Genomic DNA, 15,208 nt, shown 5'->3' with positions numbered 1-15,208 from the left:
AATGCAGAGAGGGTGTTGGGTTGGTGTGGTAATCCGGGAACCACGTGAGGACAGATGGAATCGAGGTAATGTAGGGGCTCGGGTCTAGGACCATTAGCAACGGCTTCGCTCCTGTTCTCACCGATAAAGTATTCACCACATCCCGTGGTTGTTTCCACTTGGAAGATATGGAGACAGTTTAAAAAAAAAAAAAATTTAAGAGTACCCGATTAATTTTTTCCAATTAAGGGGCAATTTAGCTTGGCCAATCCACCTAGCCTGCACATCTTTGGGTTGTGGGGGCGAAACCCACGCAACACGGGGAGAATGTGCAAACTCCGCACGGACAGTGACCCGGGGCTGGGATCGAACCTGGGACCTCGGCGACGTGAGGCAACAGGGCCAACCCACTGCGCCACCGTGCTGCCCGATATGGAGACAATTTTGACAACATTTTAAACTGGGGTCAGTGTCAAAGCTAGCTCCCATCTCTGCCAACAGGGCCAGTGCTAGGAATTGCGGGCCCAATTAGAAAATTGATGGCGGGGCCCCTACTCTACAAAAGTAAAAATTTATGTATGTTTATATTTCGTGTAGTATGCTCGTCTTTAACCAAAAAAAAACATTAAATGCTTGATACACTAAAATTTTGAAACTTACTTACCCGGGAGGAAGGATTTGGCGGCGCAGGGCTGAAGGATTTGTCGACGGTAATGCGGTGCGTTCCCCAAAAGTAAAAACTACCCTATAGTTCCTCTTAGAATACAGAAAAGGCTTCAAACGGTAACTCTGCCACCGCTGGCGCGGGGCCCCCTTAAGGTGCGGGGCCCAATTTGATGAAATTGGTCAAATAGGCTTAAAACCGGCCCTGTCTGCCAATCATCTGTTCAAGCCGGTGCGATTGAATGCCACATTTGAGGGGTGGGAGGGGAAGGTGTTGGAGAGAGCGGGTGATCTGGGGGGGGTTTGGAGAGAGCGGGTGATCTGGGGGGGTTTGGAGAGAGCGGGTGATCTGGGGGGGGTTTGGAGAGAGCGGGTGATCTGGGGGGGTTTGGAGAGAGCGGGTGATCTGGGGGGGGGGGGGTTTTGGAGAGAGCGGGTGATCTGGGGGGGGGGGGTTTTGGAGAGAGCGGGTGATCTGGGGGGGGTTTGGAGAGAGCGGGTGATCTGGGGGGGGTTTGGAGAGAGCGGGTGATCGGGGGGGGGATTGGAGAGAGCGGGTGATCTGGGGGGGGTTTGGAGAGAGCGGGTGATATGGGGGGGGTTTGGAGAGAGCGGGTGATCTGGGGGGGGGGGTTTGGAGAGAGCGGGTGATCTGGGGGGGGTTTGGAGAGAGCGGGTGATCTGGGGGGGGGTTTGGAGAGAGCGGGTGATCTGGGGGGGTTTGGAGAGAGCGGGTGATCTGGGGGGGGTTTGGAGAGAGCGGGTGATCTGGGGGGGTTTAGAGAGAGCGGGTGATCTGGGGGGGGTTTGGAGAGAGCGGGTGATCTGGGGGGGGGTTTGGAGAGAGCGGGTGATCTGGGGGGGGTTTGGAGAGAGCGGGTGATCTGGGGGGGGTTTGGAGAGAGCGGGTGATCTGGGGGGGGGGTTTGGAGAGAGCGGGTGATCTGGGGGGGGTTTGGAGAGAGCGGGTGATCTGGGGGGGTTTGGAGAGAGCGGGTGATCTGGGGGGGTTTGGAGAGAGCGGGTGATCTGGGGGGGGTTTGGAGAGAGCGGGTGATCTGGGGGGGTTGGAGAGAGCGGGTGATCTGGGGGGGGTTTGGAGAGAGCGGGTGATCTGGGGGGGGTTTGGAGAGAGCGGGTGATCTGGGGGGGGGTTGGAGAGAGCGGGTGATCTGGGGGGGGTTTGGAGAGAGCGGGTGATCTGGGGGGGGTTTGGAGAGAGCGGGTGATCTGGGGGGGGTTTGGAGAGAGCGGGTGATCTGGGGGGGGGTTTGGAGAGAGCGGGTGATCTGGGGTGGGGGGGTTTGGAGAGATCGGGTGATGGGGGGGGGGTTTGGAGCGAGCGGGTGATCTGGGGGGGGTTTGGAGAGAGCGGGTGATGTGGGGGGGGTTTGGAGAAAGCGGGTGATCTGGGGGGGGTTTGGAGAGAGCGGGTGATCTGGGGGGGGTTTGGTGAGAGCGGGTGATCTGGGGGGGGTTTGGAGAGAGCGGGTGATCTGGGGGGGTTTGGAGAGAGCGGGTGATCTGGGGGGGTTTGGAGAGAGCGGGTGATCTGGGGGGGTTTGGAGAGAGCGGGTGATCTGGGGGGGTTTGGAGAGAGCGGGTGATCTGGGGGGGGTTTGGAGAGAGCGGGTGATCTGGGGGGGGTTTGGAGAGAGCGGGTGATCTGGGGGGGGGGGTTTGGAGAGAGCGGGTGATCTGGGGGGGGTTTGGAGAGAGCGGGTGATCTGGGGGGGGGTTTGGAGAGAGCGGGTGATCTGGGGGGGGTGTTTGGAGAGAGCGGGTGATCTGGGGGGGGTTTGGAGAGAGCGGGTGATCTGGGGGGGGTTTGGAAAGAGCGGGTGATCTGGGGGGGTTTGGAGAGAGCGGGTGATCTGGGGGGGGTTTGGAGAGAGCGTGTCATCTGGTGGGGGGTTTGGAGAGAGCGGGTGATCTGGGGGGGGGTTTGGAGAGAGCGGGTGATCTGGGGGGGGGTTTGGAGAGAGCGGGTGATCTGGGGGGGTTTGGAGAGAGCGGGTGATCTGGGGGGGTTTGGAGAGAGCGGGTGATCTGGGGGGGGGTTTGGAGAGAGCGGGTGATCTGGGGGGGGGGGGGGGGTTTGGAGAGAGCGGGTGACCGGGGGGGGGTTTGAGAGAGCGGGTGATCTGGGGGGTGTTTGGAGAGAGCGGGTGATCTGGGGTGGGGGGGGGTTTGGAGAGAGCGGGTGATCTGGGGGGGGGTTTGGAGAGAGCGGGTGATCTGGGGGGGGGGTTTGGAGAGAGCGGGTGATCTGGGGGGGTTTGGAGAGAGCGGGTGATCTGGGGGGGGGGGTTTGGAGAGAGCGGGTGATCTGGGGGGGGGTTTGGAGAGAGCGGGTGATCTGGGGGGGGTTTGGAGAGAGCGGGTGATCTGGGGGGGGGTTTGGAGAGAGCGGGTGATCTGGGGGGGTTTGGAGAGAGCGGGTGATCTGGGGGGGGGGTTTGGAGAGAGCGTGTCATCTGGTGGGGGTTTGGAGAGAGCGGGTGATCTGGGGGGGGGTTTGGAGAGAGCGGGTGATCTGGGGGGGGGTTTGGAGAGAGCGGGTGATCTGGGGGGGTTTGGAGAGAGCGGGTGATCTGGGGGGGTTTGGAGAGAGCGGGTGATCTGGGGGGGTTTGGAGAGAGCGGGTGATCTGGGGGGGGGTTTGCCAGCCGAGAGGAATTGATGGAAAAGTTTGGGATCTCGGGTTCAGATTCAAGTCGGCTACTTTACGAAATGGGTTTTATCAACATTCCTCATGGCACCGCCAACATCCCAAATGGAGGGGGTTCTTTCGCTTGCAGGGTCAGGGGAAGGACACACCTACGGCATTTATGGACAGATTGTGTCGGAAGATTGTGTCGTGAGAGGAGGGATTGGGGCCCTGACTCGATGAGGTGCGGGGTGAGGCCCTATGCAAGGTGAACTCCCCGTCCTCGTGCACGACACTTGGTTTGATCAAACTTAAAGTATTTTTAGGGTGCACCTGAAAAAGACCAGAATGGGTTGCTTCTTTGCAGAAGTGAAGGATACGTGCGAGCGCTGTTCAGGAGGTCCGGATTACCTCGTGCACACGTTCTGGTTCTGTCCCAGGCTCGTGGGTTTCTGGGTCCCCTCTTTTAGGACCGTGCCAGCGATTCTGAAAATTGAAATGGAGCCCGGTCCTTTAGTGGCCATATTTGTGGTGTCAGACTTACCGGTGCTGTAGACGGGCGCACCGTCCTGGCCTTCGCCTCGCTGATTGCCCGGAGGCGAGTGCTGCTGGGGTGGAGGTCTCCACCTCCACCCAGTGCCTTGGTGGGGCTGGGAGATCTGATGGAATTCCTATACCTCGAGAATGTCAAGTTCACTGTGAGGGGAACAATCGAGGGGTTCTTTCGAAGGTGACTTCTGGGGCACATCTGGTGAGGACCACACAGTTGCCAATGCACATCAGGTGCAGGCAGGAACGTCCAGGCGAGACAGCAGGCAGAGGTTTGCTGGATCCCAGGACTCAGCTGGGTCCCAGTCAGATGCTGGGCCTCTGACTGGAGCTGCTGCCGTCGATAGGATGTGGCCGAGAGATTCAGAGGGGGGTGTCAGCAACACTCCGGCCAGTCCACAGCAGATTGGAGGAGCCCCAAAGGTTGAGGGCAAAGAAGAAAGTTCCGGAAATGCTTGGCACCGAGGCCAAATCTACTAGGGTGGCAACTGCAGTGGAGAGGCTGGAGCACGATATCAGCATCTTGAGTGATGGTGTCCAAGGGATTGCCCAGTTAGGCACGGCCACGGCTGAGTGCCTCGGCAGCATGTCCCAGTCTCTGGGTGGCCTGTCCCTGTGAAGGTGGACCTTTCCGTTGTGCTGTGGAGCATGTCCCAGTCATAGATGGAACTGGCTGGGTTGCTGTGGAGCATGTCCCAGTCGCTGGGGGGGCATTGCTGAGGCGCTGCGAGCATGCCCCAGTTGCTGAGGACCATGTCCCAGATGCAGGTGGTCATTGGCAAGGCACTGCAGAGGGTGGCCTGGTCACAGAGGGGCATCGCCAAGGGCATCCACACTGTGCTGCAAACATTAGGGAGCCACCAGGGCTGGCAGAACCAGATGACGCAGGGGCATCCAGAGCTCAGTCCAGCTGCCCTTTCTTACCAAGGTGACATCAATCTGCCTCTTTCTCCCTCCCACAGCTCCCAGCAGTAGACTCTCAACAGTGAAAAGTCACTCGAGGGTAGCGTAACAATACACTAGAAAGTCACACCGACGCAGAGCATGGTGATGAGTGAAAGAGCACCCCTTTCCCCCTCTTCAGCACTGGTAGAAGGTCACCTTAAATCCTCCCTTTGCTCGCTCCAGGCCACAGACGCAAAAGACCTGGCAGAAATGGTCAACAGACCTTCAAGCAAACTACTGAACAGTCCATATATCACACAGGCCATTAACCAACAAGGAAAAGGCATCGGGCTACTCCTCTTCAGTACAAACTACAACAGTGCATTTATACAAAAAAAACCAAACACACTTTAAACATGAAACAGTCAACAGCATAATGAAGTCCCAGCGGTTGAATCAACCTGTCCCCCTCCCCCCCACTCCCGCAGCTCCCAGAGACAGTAGCACAGTGGTTAGCACTGTTGCTTCACAGCGCCAGGGTCCCAGGTTTGATTCCCAGCTTGGGTCACTGTCTGTGCGGAATCTGCACATTCTCCCTGTGTCTGCGTGGGTTTCCTCCGGGTGCTGCGGTTTCCTCCCACAAGTCATAGACATAGGCATAGAATTTACAATGTAGAAGGAGGCCATTCGGCCCATCAAGTCTGCACCAACCATTGGAACGAGCACCCCACACCTCCACCGTAACCCAGTAACCCCACCTAATCTTTTTGGACACCAAGGGCAATTTAGTGTGGCCAATCCACCTAACCCGCACATCTTTGGAGTGTAGGAGGAAACCGGAGCACCCGGAGGAAACCCACGCAGACACGGAGAGAATGTGCAGACTCCATACAGACAGTGAACCAAGCCGGGAATCAAAACTGGGACGCTGGAGCTGTGAAGCGACTGTGCTAACCACTGTGCTGCCCCTAGTCCCGAAAGACGTGCTTGTTAGGTGAATTGAATATTCTGAATTCTCACTCTGTGTACCCGAACAGACGCCGGAATGGGGAGACTAGGGGCTTCTCACAGTAAAGTCATTGCAGTGACACTAATAAAGATTATTATTATCTACAAAAGTATTTCATCAACACTTCCAGCAAGCTGTTCGATCGAATCAATCCGCCTCTCTTCCTCTCTCTCCCTCCCGCAGCACCTAGCAATAGACTCTCATCAACAAAACTCATTTGGGGGTAGCGTAACAATACACTGGAAAGTCACACCAATGGTGGGCACATCAGAAGAGCGAAAGAGCACCCCTTCCACTTCTCCAGCACTGTTAGCAGATCATCTTTCATCCTCCCTATCCTCGCTTCAAGCCACAGAAGCAAAGAGCTGGCATCAGACAAACACATGGCCTTCAGGCATTAAATATTGAACAGTACAATAACTCTCTCCTGCTGCTAGTTTCTTTTGTCTCTCATTATTGGCCAGTGCAGACTGTGGGCCGAATGGCATGAGGTAAAGTTCTCACCACAGAGATCGCTAGATCTCTCAGTGAGGCTTTTGTGGAGTACATCAATAAGCCACTGAATGCAAACTCTGGGCTGTAGCATTTTGGTTTGGGGTTAAATCAGTAATCCCGAACAAATTGCATTCAAAATTGTACTAACTTTCAGAATTGAATCTTTTGCTCAAGTTTCCTCTCAGTCTCATTTGTTTTTTCAAACCAATGAATGGTGTAAAGTAATTTTTTTAAAAACCTTTTTCTCAGTAAAAATTATTCCTTGATATGTTCAGCTTTATTAATGCAACTAAAAATTGGTTTCTGACAAAAAAAAAACATTTTTAATCAGACTCTTCTCCATCATCTGAGTTTAGCACATCGCTAAATCGTTGGCTTTGAAAGCAGACCAGGGCAGGCCAGCAGCACGGTTCAATTCCCGCACCAGCCTCCCCGAATGTGGCGACTAGGGGCTTTTCACAGTAACTTCATTTGAAGCCTACTCGTGACAATAAGCGATTTTCATTTCATTTCACCTGGGGCGGAATTCTCCGACCCCCTGGGGGGTTGGAGAATCGCCCGGGGCCGGAGTCAATCCCGCCCCCGCCGTGGCCCGAATTCTCCGCCACCCGGGAATTGGTGGGGGTGGGAATCACGCCGCGCCGGTCGGCGGGCCCCCCGAAGCAATTCTCCGGCCCACGATTGGCCGAAGTCCCTCCGCTGACAGGCCTTTCCTGCAGGCGGGAATCAAAGCACATCTGGTGCCGGCGGGATTGGCGGCGTGGGCGGGCACCGGGGTCCTGGGGGGGGGGGCACGGGGCGATGTGGCCGAGCGGAAACCACTCCAGCACGGGCCTGGCCCCTCCAATGGGTTCTGGCCCGCGATCGGAACTCACCGATTAGCGGGCCGGCCTCTTACCCCCCCCCCCCGGGCCTACCTCCTTCCGTGGCCAGCCCCAGAACACCGGCGCCATGATGGTGAGGGGCCGGCGCGCGTAAGAAATTTCCCGCGCATGCGCAAGATGGTGCTGCCCAACTGCGCATGCGCAGGAATGAGCTGCCCCTACTGCGCATGCACGGGTTGGCGTGGCGCCCATTTGGGGCACCCTGTGGGGGCCAGAATAGGTCATGCCCGGGACCTGTTTGCGCCGTCGTGAAACGCGACGGTGTTCATGATGGCACGGGCACTTAGTTCCAGGAGCAGTAGTATTTAAAAGGTGCCTATTAGTGTCCTGTTGTCTACAAAAGCATGGGAGAAAGGTTGGGGATGGGAGGGGGTTGATTATCTCAGTTGAACAGCTGGTTCGTGACGTGGAGCGACGCCAACAGCACAGGTTTAATTCCTGTACCAGTTGAGGTTGTCCATGAAGGCCTCGCCTCTCAAACCTGCCCCTTGCCTGAGGTGCGGTGACCCTCAGGTTGAATCACCACCAGTCAGCTCTCAAAGGGGAGATAAGCCTGTGATCCTCTGGGACTGTGGCGACCTTTAAATTAACCGACAAAAGCTTGATTTTAAAACTTCCCCAAAGGTCCACAAATGTGTACAACTGACAGAATTTGAACATGCAGGGTATGGGGGCAGGGCTAGTGCTGTTGGGGGGTGGGGGGGGGGGGGGATGGTGAGGGGGCAGATAACAATGCAATGCTTCTTAAACCAGCTCAAGGGATGGTGGAAACTTGATTTGTGCTGAATGTCATTTGTACTTTTGATTCCGCAAGATTTTACAAGAAGGAGCTAAACTCTATTGAGGCCCAGATGTCCTCCCAAAACATATATATACCCTTTGTTGGTTTAGTATTGGAATGCTTTTGTGCAGTTGCAACCACATCAGAGCATGCCAAAAGCAAGCTCAACAGACAAATGGAACCCATCAGCAAACCAATTAAGTTGGATATTCAGCCAAAATTACCAACAAACCCACCAAAATATCATAACAACCTTAACAAACTCATTAATGAACCTACTGCACTCCTATAGAAGTTTTACAAAGCATTCCAGAAGTACATGCAAACATATTAATTAGGAGCAGAGCCCCTCAGCCCCTTGAGCCGGCTCCACTATTCAATTAGATTGTGGTTGGTCTGTTTGTAACTTCAACCCCACATTCCTGCCTACCCCCAATAACCTTTCATCCCCTTGTCAACCAAGAATCGATCTGGCTCTGCCTTAAAAATATTCAAAGGGCAGGATCTCCCGGTCCCGTGTGTTCCCCAGCAGCAGAGGGTGTGAACCACAGGGAAGCCCATTGGCAGAGGCGGCACTGGAAGATCTCATTGCTGACCAATGGCACGTTACCTCCACAAAATACACCAGTGCATAAAATCCCTCCCAAAGACTTCACTTCCATTGCCTTTTGAGGAAGAGAGTTCCAAAGGCTTACAACCCTCAGAGAAAAAGGTTTTCCTCATCTCTGTCTTAAATGTCCACAAAAGATCAGCCATGATCTCATTGAATGGTGGAGCAGGCTCGAGGGGCCAAATGGCCTACTCCTGCTCCTAGTTCTTATGTTCTTATGTTCTTTCCACATCCTCTCCATATCCAGCCTGTCAAGCTGCCTCAGCATCTTAAAGGTTTTGATCACGTTGCCTCTTACTCTTCTGAACTCCAGTGGATACAGGCCTGACCTGTCCAATCTTTCCTCTTGAGACAACCTGCCCGTTCCTGGTATTAGTCTAGTGCAGAGTTTTTCAAACTTTTTTTCCCGGGACCCACTTTTGCCAACCGGCTGACGTTCGTGACCCACGCAGGCCAACCTTCGGGACTCATGTCCCGTTTGCTTACCTTTAATGCAAAAGGGGAGCCTGCCTAGTCCTCTCAATCTTACTTCAATCACGTTCGCAGAAGGTTTACAGGTGCAAAGTTCAGCCAGTTTCATTGTGCCGCCTTCATCTTTGTGAAAACAAAAAATCCAACCTTGCACAAGTAGGCCATCATGAAGGGCAATAACAACAAAATGCTTATTTTACTCAGCACTGGATACTCCTGAGATATGAAATGAAAAATGAAAATTGCTTATTGTCACGAGTAGGCTTCAATGAAGTTACTGTGAAAAGCCCCTAGTCACCACATTCCGGCGCCTGTCCGGGGAGGCTGGTACGGGAATCGAACTGTGCTGCTGGCCTGCTTGGTCTGGTTTAAAAGCCAGCGATTTAGCCGAGTGAGCTAAACCAGCCCCTGCTAAACCAGATATGCTACTCCAGAATGCTGATGGCCTAATGGACTTTTGACCTGTGTTTTAATGTGCAGTCACAAGTCAGGTACAGCAGCTTAACCTTTTCATTTGGAGTCAGCTGTAAGTTAATAACTGACTCTGGCATCTCAACCTCAAAAGTAATTTTTCACCCACCAATTCTCTTTCATAATCTGAAACTTCTCCTCTCATTTTCCAGTTCTTCCTTGTATGTAACATACATGGGCTTTGCATTCTTTGCATTGGCACAATTGACAAAACCATGGGCGCGATTCTCCGCTGCCCACGACGGGAGGGCCTTCCCGACAATTTTCCCGCCCTCCCGCTATTCTCCCCCCCCCCCCCCCCACGGCCGCCCCACGACACGAATCGCTGTTCGCCGTTTTTTACAGCAAACAGCGATTCTCCCCAGGTCGATGGGCCGAGTTCCCAGGCCTTACGGCCTGTGCCAAGGGTGGCATGGGCCTGCGATCGGTGGGCACCGATCGCGGGCAGCGGGTCCGATACCCGCGCACTATTTGTTCTTCCGCCGCCCCGCAGGATCAGTCCGCGGGGCGGCTGAGGGGCATGACAGCCCGCACATGCGCAGGTTTGACGTGTCTGCGTGATGATGTCATCCACGCATGCGCGGGTTGGAGCCATCCAACCCGCGCATGCACGGCTGACGTCATCATGCGCGTCAGCCACCGTGACGCTTGGCGCGCGGACTTAACAACGGTCGCTAAGCCCGTGATGCCATGCTTCACGGGGCTGCGCTGCTAGCCCCACCCGGGGGGGAGAATCGGGTCCTGGGAGGGGGCGCGGAGGCTGCCGTGAAACACGGCCAGTTTCACGGCAGCCTTTACGACTCGCCGCATTTGCGGAGAATCGCGCCCCCTACCTCAAGAAATCATCTTTACACTGCTTTGTTCCCATGTTAAGTTTCTTCATTACAGGCTATTCACCAGAGGTCCTCCAGTTCTGTACAGAGCTAACACGAGCACTGCTCTGTCTTGCTATGGCTTCTTCTGAGCAGCTCTCTCCAGCAGATTCACTTGTGAGATTCTGGGCAGTGGTACACAGCCTATTTATGTCTCTTGCTGTCTCTCCCTTGTCACAAATCAATCCACCTTCACAATCCTCTTGCCTTGCTTGCTAGCATCTAGAAAATGAAAGAAGCTCTCCTCCGTGTTTTGGCGCTAAAAGCACATACATACAGGGGTGTACATGCAGGGCGTGTGACCTGCTCAAGACTGGGCACAGTCTCATTTAGTTCTCATTTAAAAGCTGGTAGTGACCACCGTTCTCAATTTAAATGCCGGTAGCGGCCGCTGGACGCTTCTCCTGCGATCGAGACCATCACGCGGGAATGCCGCGATCGATCTAGTAAACCTTCTCTGAACTGCTTCTAACGCATTTACAGAACAAATCCATTTTTAAAAAAAAGCAATTGCATCAACCAAAGGTTATCAGGAAGCCCAAACGATTGGAGAAAACATAAACAAAGGTGAAAGGAAAGCCACCAAAATACGCCAACAGATATGCCTTGAATATAAAAATAAACGGGCTCAAAATAACCAACATATCTAAATTATCAAAAATACACTGAGAAATGCAACAATATATACATTGTTATATATAACGTTGCAAGAGATATACAAGCAATAGCAGCACTAAAATTATGGTAATAAACTGACATTGTTGCAATAGCACTGACAAACTTAAGAGTCTTACAAAACTAGACCTACCAATCCATGCGCTGCCGCAATAAATCAAACAAAATGCACAAACAACCTGTAGCCAATCAGAATTTTCCAGTAAACCAAGCGAATCTTGGAAAAGGCTAACATCTTAAACACATGATGAACTTAAGTGAAGGAAGGATTGTGTGCTCAAAGTGGGAAGAATTCACCTCGATGCAAACCTCGATGCGCCGGACAGGCGCCGGAATGTGGCGACTAGGGGCTTTTCACAGTAACTTCATTGAAGCCTACTCGTGACAATAAGCGATTTTCATTTTTCATTTCAAAAGCAAAATGCTGATGCTGAAAACCTAAAATAAAAACAGACAATGATGGGAGCGCTCAGCAGGTCAGGCAACATCTGCGGACAGGAAAAACGTAATTAGTGTTTCAGCTCCATGGACCACCATCAGAGCAAAAGAATCAACTCAGAAAGATAGCGCAATTTTCAGTGCAGTTTGCCCACAATCAATTTGAGTGGCTTGAACCACCAGAACAAAACTCCTCCATAATTCAACCCCGGGGTTAATTTAAAATATCAACACATCAGCTCCCACCTTAAGGGTGTGATTTAACTCCCAACAAACCCTTGAGCACCCTGCCCCCACCCCACCTCTTAAGGGCAGGGAACCCCCTGGCCTGATCCCTGGCACAGACAACCCGACACACAGGCACCTTGGCACTGCTGGGGTGTCCGGGTGGCAATTCTGAGGTGCCAGGCTGGCAGTGCCAAGGTCCTGGGTGGCAGCAGGAGTGCCAGGGTACCACTCTGCCGGGAGCCCAGCCACGACGCGGGGCCTCCAATGGACTGGGAGACCAGCCCCCACCCCCCACCCCCACCCCCCACCCCACCCCCGTTATATCTTGCGAGGCGTTCAGAGCGTCGCAAATCTCGTGAGAGGCCACTCGAGAAATTTGACCCTCCTCATCATGTCACTGAGTCGGGTGCGACAAGGCCATTCAATCGGGCCCCAGATCTCAGCTATTTTAACTCAGCTATTGACTGATATAACATGCCCAGGAAAATAGTTGTTACTATATGTTAGACTTTCTGGTGAAGTTAGGTAGGGTTTTCTATCCGCCTATTCTTCAGTGGGTCCATTGGTATAATTTGATGGTGTATATAGATTCATTTGTTGGTGAGGTTTTTGATCTAGTTTTGTGGACTTTCTGTTGTAGTATAACCACTAAAAAGAAGAATTGAGCTCACTCGAGTCATAATGTGTGCTAAAAATTAGTCCAATGGATTGAAAAACTCACTTTATTGGAGACAAAAGTATTAGCCAATACAGAAATAGTTAAAACTCATAACGGAGAAGGTCTTCTGTCAGAGAATACCTACAGTGTAATGGAGGCTATTCATTCCATCGAGTCTGCACTGACCACCCGCAAGAGCACCATACCCAGGCCCAATCCCCCACCCTATTCCCTTTCATCCCACCTCACCTTTGGACTCTAAGGGGCAATTCAACATGACCAATCCACTAACCTACACTCTTTGGACTATGGGAGGGAACCAGAGCTCCCGGACGTGCAGACACAGGGACAACATGCAAACGCCTCACAGTCACCCAAGGCCAGAATTGAACCCAGGTCCCTGGCGCTGTGAGGCAGCTGTGCTAACCACTGCGCCACCGTGCCACTCTTAATGTCACTGACGTTCTAGGCACATATTTGTGAAGAAGGCCTATTACATGCTGTATCTAGCATGATAAGCCTTGAAAGCATTAATTTCTTGTTCCAATATTTCCTGACGAAGAACATTATCACAAAACAAAATAAACATGGGGGTGGCAGCGGGGGTGGGGGAGGGGGGGGGGCGGAGTGGAGAAGTGATTTTTAACCATGTCATATCACTTGAATGAACTTCAATTGTTTGTTAATGGGTTCTCTTTCTTTTACAAGCCTTCAGGGTCAAGAAATGGAATTAAATCCCATTTAGTAAAATAAGATGTCTGGAATGTTTGACATGCTACCCACCCCCACTCGCACCGCCTACCAGAAAGGAGAAGGACAAACAATGCTTGAGACAAACTGCCTGCAGAGGGAGAGGGGGGGAAGGTTAAACAAAAAATCAAAATGAAGTACAGTATAGATTTTAAAACCAGGGAATGATGTAACAGAATGATTAGCTGCAACCAAAATGGCACTTTTGGATTTAACCCTAATTGCTTCTATAATTTAAAATAGCTGAGATATCTTCAAAGGGCCTTGCAATTTTTTAATGATCAAATTATATGTTTCTTTTTCCCAATCCCTAACAGGGAGCAGGTTTTCCCTGAGAACCTGCAGTTTGGAATGTCCAGACCTCACAAAGCACATTGTCAGAGAGGCACCGGTTACACAGCCCAATTTATCAAGCTGTCACTTTGCTGACACTTGCTAATAAATATCCTGCCAGAACCCTCACACCTGGCAGCACAAGCACGGTGCAACATTCCTCTAACCTAATTTGCTAATTGCAGCTTTCCCCATTAATTTTATTCCTGTCTTCTCTGGTGCTGACATGGGAAAGCACAAGATCAAGGAAAACAGCCAGGACGTAATAGTTTTTGTGGATATGTCTCATGATGCCAGACTCACACCTTGCTTTTTTTTAAGTAAATCCAAACTGAATAGCTGTGAGCACCAAGATTATTTATAATTGCAGCCGTATTGAAGATCATTTGTTTCAATTATCCTTCCTTTGGCATTAAGAAAGCCCAGTGTCCGTTCACTCCTGCCCGGGTCTTGTGGTCGGATCGAGGAGGCATCGACAACATCTCTGGCCGTTTTCCTCGAAGGTGTTGGAGTGGGGCAGGGATTGAAATCAGGGGAATTCAATTCCTGCCAATCCAATTATTCGCGTTGTATTCATTTCAATGGAAAGTCTAGCAATCCATCAATTTAGTTAGCAGTTACATCCAGTGAAACTAGTAATCAGCCAAATTGTCCATTGTGACAAAGCCAATTACCATGTAAGTAAACTCAAAGCAGATTTAAAAACTGCATTGTCTGAACGATAGAAGCAAACATGTTTGCTCTTATGAATATAACACTCTTATGCAATATTATGCATGGTATAATTTGTTTTGGGGATCTAAAGCGAACCAATAATTCCAGTAATACGCTGAGTTTTACAATATTTTTTGGCCTCGAAACCATGCCTATCACTGCCTTTAAAGGAAGGGCCATCTTTGATAAATGACGCTTGTGAAAAATTCCAGTTCTAGCAAATTACAGTTACGAAGCAGAAAAATTCAAACCATATGCTACATGTAAATGAAGGCAGGTTGGAGACGATGAAAGAGGTCAACATGAAACAAATGATTCCAGAATCTCTACCAGATTCACAACTCAGGTTGATTGCCCTGCCAAGTTGATTGCATTGCAAGACAAGTGAATTATTGAGGCAGGCGATTTGTTATTACTGAGATCGACTCAGAAGCCGATTGTTTCACTATCGCCAGAACTTTTAATGCAACCTTGCGATATCCGAGCAGCTACTCGCACTGGCTGCACCAAGTTTAGAACTCATGGGCTATCTCACAGTGCTGAAGTGTGTTGCCCAAATCAGAAGCATTTTGATTTGAAATGTTAACGAAGAGCTGCCATGCAAGGAAAAAGGAACATGGTCTGATTAAAGCGGCTTAAAGACAGGCTTACGTTGACCCTTAAGTTGGCAGTTTGAATGTTCTTCGCTAGATTAGCGAAGTGGGCAGCACAGTAGCACAGTTGTTGGCACTATGGCTTCACAGCACTCGGGTCCCAGGTTCGATTCCCGGCTTGGGTCACTGTCCGTGCGGAGTCTGCATGTTCTCCCCATGTCTGCGTGGGTTTCCTCCGGGTGCTTCGGGTTCCTCCCACAAGTCCCGAAAGATGTGCTGTGAGGTGAAGTGGGCACTCCAAATTCTTCCTCTGTGTACCCGAACAGGCACCGAAATGTGGCTACTAGGGGCTTTACACAGTAACTTCATTGCAGTGTTAATGTAAGCCTACTTGTGACAATTAAGATTATTACTATGAGAAGCTTGGTGGACAATCAGAGGTTATGCATTATTTCCACCAAAGAAAGTTTCCGTCAAAGAACTCCCTGACACAATAAAAC

This window comes from Scyliorhinus canicula, chromosome 7 (genome assembly GCF_902713615.1).
Source record: "Scyliorhinus canicula chromosome 7, sScyCan1.1, whole genome shotgun sequence".
Classification (NCBI taxonomy): domain Eukaryota; kingdom Metazoa; phylum Chordata; class Chondrichthyes; order Carcharhiniformes; family Scyliorhinidae; genus Scyliorhinus; species Scyliorhinus canicula.
Note: the sequence above shows the minus strand (reverse complement) of the source record.